Source organism: Tachyglossus aculeatus, chromosome X1, assembly GCF_015852505.1.
Source record: "Tachyglossus aculeatus isolate mTacAcu1 chromosome X1, mTacAcu1.pri, whole genome shotgun sequence".
NCBI lineage: Eukaryota > Metazoa > Chordata > Mammalia > Monotremata > Tachyglossidae > Tachyglossus > Tachyglossus aculeatus.
Genome location: NC_052101.1, coordinates 54,918,535 through 54,928,062, shown reverse-complemented (window position 1 = coordinate 54,928,062; position 9,528 = coordinate 54,918,535).

Genomic DNA, 9,528 nt, shown 5'->3' with positions numbered 1-9,528 from the left:
GTGATGTAGCTTTCAATCAGGGCCCTGCCATGGACTTGCTGGTGGCAATCCAGGAGTCTCAAGACAAGCCACGGCAAATTATGACTAAAACCCACCACTTATCCATCTCCTTCTCATTGAACTGGAAAGGAAATCAGGATGGCAACAGGCCCTCATGGGTTTCTTTGCAAACTGGCATGCTGTGTGCCTCTTGTAGTTATGGTACAAATCTCATTCAGCCTCATCGCCTCCCCCTTAAGCTAGGTCGGGACAGGAAGTAGCATCCCTGCTTTACGGCTGGGGTAGTTGCTTTTTGGGGACCAGTTTGGGACATTTGCTGCAGTGTTAGGACTAGAATGCTGCCTCTTACTCTTCATCTAGTCTTCATTCTATTAGAACACGCTACTGGGAAATAGCCAGCAGAGCCTCCCCCATGAATTGCTCCTGTTTTCTCTGAGCTGGGTTGGAGGCTATGAAGTTGCTAAATAAATTCTCTATCTTTCTGCTGATGTTCACCTGCTTTCCCCACCTGCAGGAGTGAATTTTTCTCATTCCTAAACTAGGACAAATGAAAAATGCGTCTCCTCTGGGCTGTGTCATTATTTTCTAGAAAGTCCAAAAAATAGGCAAGACATTCCAAAGCCTCTTAAGTCCTTTCTTCCTTTTCTCACCTCCCATTAGTGTGTGGCTAAGGTATCCCTCACCCAAGGCCGGGATCTTGACAATTTAATAATAATGTTGGCATTTGTTAAGCGCTTACTATGTGCAAAGCACTGTTCTAAGCACTTGGGGGGATACAGAGTGATCAGGTTGTCCCACGTGGGGCTCACAGTCTTAATCCCCATTTTACAGATGAGGTAACTGAGGCTCGGAGAAGTTAAGTGACTTGCCCAAGGTCACACAGCAGACATGTGGCAGAGCCAGGATTCAAACCCATGACCTCTGACTCCAAAGCCCGGGCTCTTTCCACTGAGCCACGCTGCTTCTCAATTTCCCTTTCATTCTTTCTTTCTTGCAACCGCCAGTGGTATTTCCAGATGAGGGGGACCCCTAGGTGTGAGGGTCATCGTTATTGGTGGTAAATGAGCCTTTCTCCTGGAGAAAGTATCCTTTTTGCAACGAACAATGGTTTCTGCTGCTAGTGCCCATGTACTCTCACCTGTAGCAACTAATTCAGTTCTTAAGACTCACAGGGGGCTACAATCTTAGGTTTCCTTCCCTTCTATTTTGACGAATAACTCTGAAGGAGGCCTGGGGAATTCAAAAGTACTCTGTCTCCTCTCTGACTCATGTCATCTTCCAACTGCATAACATTTCCTAGAAATAGCAAAATTATGTCACCTAATTTTACAAAGAGCAACTGACAAACATTCATCATCTCCAACAGCAGCAGCATTTACTGAGTGCAGTACATTGCATTAGGTGCTAGAGGGACATATGGAAAATATGTACACCACCCCCTTACAATTGCATGGAGAAGATAAGGAATTGGTGAACATTCAAGAATTAAAAGAACATAAGAGTGGATAGAACTGCCATTTTTTTACTACACTCCTCATTCCACCTCTGTATTTTTGACTGATTTTGATGACGTTTTCTCCTTTCTATTCTCATGCATCAATCAATCCATCAGTCAATCAATGGTATTTATTGCGTGTTTACTGTGTGCAGAGCTAAGACTTTGGGAGAGTATAATGCAATAGAGATGGAAGACACAATGCTTGCCCACAAGGAGCTTAAAAATAGAGGGGGAGACAGGCATTAAAATAAATTATGGGACGGTGAAGCAACCGAATATACTCTCCTTTTTAGCTTCTAAATTGTTATGTGGACCATGTACAGTGTGTAGTTCAGCTTCCTGATCTCTTGTACAGCAGAAGACTGGCCTGGCCTCATTAAAGTCATAGCCCACTCCAAAGTCTATTACTGTGCTTGGACACAAATCACTGGTGCTCCACTCCTTACCATTGTCACAAGGAGCATCATGTGCTACATGAACAAGAAAGCTTAGGGCAGCTGCCACTGTATTTCACTTTTATAGGCCAATGAAGATTCATGCCAGCTGCCTAGATACAATTAACCTCTACATAGAGCTGCAGCAATACGGATTGCCTGCCTTCACCAAGCAAAATATATCTCTCTGTCTCAGCTGCAAACCCAAGACAATAACAGTTCCTAGACTGCTCAGAATGAGAGGCTGAGGGAAACAGTACTGACTCCTCTAGCCAGAGAAAAAGCTCCAACATGCCTGATTCTAGAGCCAGAAACTCCTGGTCAAGCACTCAACTCTTCTTGAGGAGAGTCTTGACTTAGCAAAATTATTGGGATGGTTTAGTCCTTACAGAGACGTAGATTCAGTGTCATTGTCTCTTAATTGGGTGTGATTTTTATTTACTATCCAAACAGCTTCTTGGACAAGGGGCTGAGAGCACACTCTGAGCCAAGATGGAGGAGAGAGGATTCTGACTCTTGGTTTTTCCACTAAAGCTCCATCTTCTGCTCCAGGCATGCTCACAACTTTAGACTGTGCCACTCCTTTTGCTCCACTTTCCTAAAGAAAGAACCTCCCCTGTGTTATGCTCTAGCTTTTCCATTACCAAAGCTGGTGCAAAACCAGAAAAGGATAGGGTACCAGTTTTGCAAACCAGGCACCAGCAGCAACCAGCCTAGTCTCACGGCATAAATTTATACCCAGCCCTCTTCACGTTGTCTTCGCGTCAAAGCAGCATTCAGTTGGCATTGGGCTATTTCATTTAGAGGCTGTTCTAATGGACTAAACAATTAACTGTGTGTCTTCTTAGCTCCATTCATGTCAACTGTCTTCTGCTTTCCATCACTATAAGTACAAGAAGAAGTAGTATAGAAGTGTCTGAGTTCGTTACACTTCATTTGTAGTGACAGCTCCAGTGCATTTTAAAAAGTCATACATTTCACATTAAAAGGGGATTAATTAGAATTGTCCTTGGTTTATGCACCACTGTGGTTCTCCTGGATTACTCAGGAATGGAGAAGCAAAAGTGTCATTGCTCAGATCTGACATAGGTGGGGGACCTCACCATCTGCAAGAGACACACACAATCTAATCACTTTAAGGAAAACAACCATAAAGTTCAAGGCTTTCGCTCTACAGTTTGGTGATTTTCCCTTCCTTTCTGACAGATTATTATGACTTTTCAAAGAAATTGGAGAATCAGAGCCAACAGCTTCCCACCATATGTTGTGCTAAAGATGTGTAGACCACAGCCTTCCACAGCTCGCAGAGCACTTTCAGTTGTAAAATCCTACTGACCTGATTTTGCTGATGGAAAAAAACAAAGTATAGAAAGGTTGGGAGATTTGTCCACTGTCACACAGCAAAACTGAAACCTGGTCATCTTCTTTTCTTCTTCTTCCAGAACTACCATCCACTCTTTCACCCAACCTCATTCAGCTTCCGGAACTTGAAACACAAAATGGATCTTTTGACTCTTCCCAAACTAGAAACAATCAATCAATCTATCATTCAATCAATCATATTTATTGAAGTTCTTGCAAAAAACAAGGCCTTCGAAAGGTTCCACTAGTGTAAGAGGCCCTGTCAGTTGCCCAAGCTAATAATGACCTGGACCCCTTGCACACAGATAGGACCAGAGGCCCTGGATTGGACCTTGGCCATCCCCAGTACATTAGCCCAATTACAACCTCGAAAACCAGAAGCCAAATGTTTACACATGGCTTGGCTATTTGTATTCATGTTCTTTTTTGTTACAGATCAAACTAGACAGGAAATTGCAATGCCTTTGCAGAAAGGTCCATTAACCCTAAATATAGTACAGTCAGTTTAGGAAAATGGCATTTCCCTCACAGTGAATGCTAATGCAGCTGCATGATTTCAAGTTCCTTGGGTCCAGATGTTGGCTACCACTTTCCTCTCACCGGACGCATGCAAACTGAATAGGCTTTCTTGGCTGCAGTGTGTTCCTTTAAACTGTGGTTCCCCTTTGGGAGTTGCTCACTCTCCTGTATGCAGTCAGCATCATCTGCTTAAGTAGGACCCTTGTGGCTTCTTTTCAGCAGCTGGATAAGTTGCCCTTCAAAAGACACCACCCATATTCAAAGTGTTCTTTTGCCCCAGGAATTAGCATTAGCAAGATCTCCCCAGGACTCGGGTCATTTTGGATAAAAGCATAAACAGACCCTGATGTGTAAATAGCGACTAACAAAGCAACCTTAGTGGTGGGAATGTGAAACAGCACTCTCCCTTAGCGGGTCTAAGGGCCACGGAAACCCCTCTCTAGTAGTCCCCTGGCCACCTAAAGAAGAAGGGGGTGGGGGACTAGGGGGTAGGAAGGGGGTTGGTGTTTAGACCATTCTGGTCATGAGCATCAAAAGCAACTGTATCAGATCCCCTGCAGCCCTGAACTCCCAAGAGGCCGCCTTCTAAATGGTACACAAAAAGCGCCACTTAGCTGAATTGTACTGACAATCCCTGTGAAGTAAAATTCTTCCAAAAGAATCAATCCTCACCATTCTGATCTCCGATGAGGACACAGTCTTGTGTACAGAGAACCAAACCCTAACCTGTCCTGAATTTCGCTGAAAATCATTTCCTGACAGTAATTAACTTATTAGAACCCCAATAGCTGTGTTTCTGCCAAGTTTGGGAGGAAACCAGTGTAAGGCTCATTTCTTGCCCTTCTCTAACAGGCTTGTTGAGCCTCGTCCCAAAGATGCCTAGTAACTGACTACCCCTAGGCACTGAGAAACAAGGGGCAAAAGAGTGAAAATGGCTTTGCAGATCACTGCTCACCCACTCATCCAAGGTATTCTGGAATGTGAGAAGTAAAGACATGAAGCCATTTGTTATCTGGGCTGGTCATCTGGGGAAGGCAACTAGTAAGTAAAGACTGGTTTGGGGGTTATATCAACTGAGGATCTTGGGATATAACATAATGTTTTTGTGGGTGCACAGAGTGTGCAACATATAGTCCAGAATTTAGTTCCAGCACTGCCATTATCATAAAAATTATGGTATTTGTTAAGTATTTACTGTGTGCCAGGCACTATATTAACTGCTGGGGTGGATACAAGCATATCAGATTGGATACGGACCCTGTCCTACATGGGGCTCCCAGTATCAATTCCCATTTTACAGATGAGGTAACTGAGACCCAGAGAAGTGAAGTAACTTGCCCAAGGTCACCCAGCAGACAAGTGGCAGAGCCGGGATTAGAATCCATGCCCTTCTGACTCCCAGTCCAGTGCTCTATTCATTACACCTTGCTGCTTCTCAGCACCACACACACATACACATACACCCAAACTTCACAATCAGTGATATCTTCTTCAAATGCAAAGAATGTCTGACTTTTAGCTGAATCTCTCTCTACTGCCTTTACCCCCTCTGGAAAACAGGGATAATAATGCTAGGCCATTTTCCATGTAGGGATCAATGAGAAACTTCCCAGAAATCTCCAAGCACATCTCTTTCATGCATGGGGCTCAGCTTCCACTCATCTTCGTAGGCACATTGACTGAGCTTCTTTCTTTCCCATCAAGAGTTAAAGAGTGCGGCACAGATGTTTGCTTCCCAGTGAAGATTTAAAACATGTGAGGTGTCAGCAGGTTTCCCTATCTGTGGCTAATCTCTGCAGCCCCTAGCAGATCAGACAGTTGGAAATGAAACTGTTCCTCTCCCCAGCCCCCAACCTCTCTACCACCATTTGGGCCCTCCTGGGAAATTGGATGCAGGCAAGAACTCAAGGAATCTGAATGACTTCATTGCCTCAGAGATTGTGGTCTGCCCTTTCTTTCTTCCATGGCTATTGCTCTGTTTCTCTATTGCTCTGAAGTGTTACCATTAGAGTGAATGTGGGGCTGGCTCATGACTGGTCATTCTTCACTGGGGACTCCTCTGAAGGAGATCTGGGCCTGATAGCTGTCTGCATGTATGTCAAAAAGCGATTGGACATTTCTGGAGGGCAGTTCGATGCTTCTGTGCCTATTCCTCTGTCAGTTTCATTCTCAGAAGTAAGGGAACACGAGGCAGTAGGTAGCATGGGAAGAGCTAACTGACAAACACTTGTAGACTACTGGGATTTGGGTTTGGGGAAATGTGTAGAAATGGTTCCATTTTATAATGTCAAAATCACTTTTGCTCCTCATCAGAATGGAGCTCCATTCTTCTATCTCCTTCACCCAGCTGGAGAAGCAGCATGGCTTAGTGGCAAGAGCACGGGCTTGGGAGTCAGAGGATGTGGGTTCTAATTCCAGCTCTGCCACTTGTCTGCTGTGTGACCTTGGGCAAGTCACTTCTCTGTGTCTGTTACTTCTTCTGTAAAATGGGGATTAAGATTGTGAGCCCCACATGGGACAACCTGATCACCTTGTGTCTACCCCAGTGCTTAGAACAGTGCTTGGCACATAGTAAGTGCTTACAAATACCATCACCATCATCATCATCACCCAGCAAACTTCCTTTCCTCAATCAAGGAAGATCAAGTAGATGAGAAAAAGGGTGACCTAGTAGAATGAGCATGGGCCTGAAAACCAGGAGTCCTGGCTTCTAATCCTAGCTCTGCCATCTGTCTGCTGGATGACCTAGGGCATGTCACTTAACTTATCTGTGCCTCAGTTTCCTCATTTATAAAATGGGGACAAAATGCCTCATCTCCTTCTTCCTTTCAATCAATCAATGGTATTTATTAAGCACTTACTATGTGCAGAGCCTGACTTGTTAGCTGGTCAATGATAGGTGGATTTGCCAATACTATAGGGCTGGAAAAAAATAATAGGTTGGACCCCTGCAGTCAGAGCACATTTGAAGTGGGATTTTGTGTATTTGGGCGTGTCTCCTGGTTAGCCTGCAGGTCCAAGCGATTGATAACTGATGCCTAGGGGGTTGGCAGCCTGGAATCCCCTCCCTTGCCCTGATCCCAGCCTATCCCAACTCAACTCATGGCAGCAGAGAGGATTAGGGTCAGGGGCTGGAAAAGCCTGTGATGCCTTCTGTTAATTGGCAGATGTGCTGATGTTGGGGTTCTTGGGTTATGGGACTCAGCTAAGTTTTTTCTACCTGCTTGGCCCAAACACAGGTAGACACTTAAGACAAGGCAGATTTACATTTAAAAAAATGAATTTTCTTCCTAAATATTTTCTTCAAATATCACATTTATTCTGCAGGGATATATCCAGGGAGAAGTTGTGTTCAAGAAAATGACTTGAGGGACTGATTCACAGTATCGGCAAAATAGGGTAAAATGCCATCAAGGAAGACTCATATAAAGATGTTTGGAGTCAGAAGTGGATGGACTCTGGCCAGTAGATGCCCCACAGAATCTCTGCCCACCATATTTCCCTAGACCTGAACACAGATGGGGGGTTGGCACCACATTGGATGCTTTGCAGACTTTCCTAAATGTCTTTTACATATCCCCACCAGCCAAACCATGTCATCCTTCGACTAGAGTTAAATCTCTTAGGTGGAAACCACAGAGACTCATGCCCTGGTCAAATAAATTTTAAAATAGTACTCCTGGAGTGCTCCTCTCTGTCAGAAATTAGTTGTCTGGCATACTCCAGGCATGTCGGCACAGCTTTGGCAGTAGGTTGCAGTAACTTTGGACATATATGTAATTCTGCAATGCAGAATTCATTTATTCAATTGTATTTATTGAGCACTAACCGTGTGCAGAGCACTGTACTAAACGCTTGGGAAGTACAAGTCGGCAACATATAGAGACAGTCCCTACCCAACAACGGGCTCACAGTCTAGAAGGGGGAGACAGACAACAAAACAAAACATGTAGACAGGTGTCAAAATCATCAGAATAAATAGAATTAAAGCTATATGCACATCATTAACAAAATAAATAGAATAGTAAATATGTACAAGTAAAATAAATAAAGTAATAAATCTGTACAAATATATACAAGTGATGTGGAAAGAGGAGGAGGTAGGACGGGGAGATGGGCAGGAGGAGAGGAAAAAGGGGGCTCAATCTGGGAAGGCCTCCTTGAAGAGGTGAGCTCTCAATAGGGCTTTGAAGGGAGGAAGAGAGTTAGCTTGGCGGATGTGTGGAGGGAGGGCATTCCAGGCCAGGGGAAGGACGTGGGCCGGGGGTCAGTGGTGGGACAGGTGAGAACGAGCGGCAGAGGAGCGAAGGGTGTGGGCTGGGCTGTAGAAGGAGAGAAGGGAGGTGACGTAGGAGGGGGCGAGGTGCTGGAGAGCCTTGAAGCCATGAGTGAGGAGTTTTTGCTTGATGTGTAGGTTGACAGGCAGCCACTGGAGACATTTTTGAGGAGGGGAGTAACATGCCCAGAGCGTTTCTGCACAAAGATAATCCGGGAAGCAGAGTGAAGTATAGACTGAAGTGAGGAGAGATAGGAGGATGGGAGATCAGAGAGGAGGCTGAGAGAGTAATCCAGTCAGGATAAAATGAGAGATTGAACCAGCAAGGTAGCAGTTTGGATGGAGAGGAAAGGGCGGATCTTGGCAATGTTGTGGAGGTGAGACCGGCAGGTTTTGGTGATGGATTGGATGTGTGAATGCCTTTGGGCACCCACCATTGCTCACCTGCTTGCTATAATCGCACTCTGTGCCCCAGTGGAAACGCAATTGGCAGAGAGAAGAGAGGGTGAGTGGTGCTGGGGATGTGCAAACCACTAGCACCATAGTCAATTCTTCTGTCAGGTTCTTGGTCCTGAAGTCTCTCAACCAAGGCTTCTCCATCATCATCATTGTCACAAGGGAAGTCCACATCAGCAGTCCCACCTGCAAGCCCATCCATGGGAGCCCTGACGTCAACCCATGGACTGGGCTGGCAGAGGACCTCGACCACTTGAGCCCCCACCCCATCCTGGAAGACCTCACAGTAATCCCCAGAATAAAACAGGATGGAAGCAAGGTGAGAAGTGGAAGAGAGGACTGCCAGGATGCTGGAAATAGTGATGATACTACTACTAATAATAGTACTTGTTAAGCACTTACTATGTGCCAAGTACTGTTCTAAGCACTAGGGTAGACACAAGTTAATCAAGTTGGACGTAGTCCCCATCCCACATGGAGCTCGCATGCTTATCCCCATTTTACAGATGAGGTGACTGAGTCAAAGAGAAGTTAAGCGACTTGCCCAAGGTCACACAGCAGACATGTGGCAGGTCCTTCTGACTCCCAAGCCCATGTTCTATCCACTAAGCCACACTGCTTCTTTGGGACAATAAATGTCAATCATGCATGCTCCAAGTCAGTCTGGAGATGCTCATAAGGAATTGATACCCCAGGTTTCTTGCCTTTTCTCCACAAATCCAAGGCAAATCATGCTGAATTAAAGGTAGAGCTATTAGTGTCATATCCCCCTTTCTTTGGATTGGACTACTGACTCTGCCTGAAATATCAGATGGGATCTGCCTATTTACATATTCATCAATGGATCAGAACAAGGATTACAAGCATATTGATTGGAATCTCATTTCTAGAAGGTGGCTGTCTATTGCCCAGGCTCAGCCTGAAGAGAGAGAGGGTGAGATTTGCATCTGCTAAATGCTCCTGAGGCCAGTGTGTAATTAATA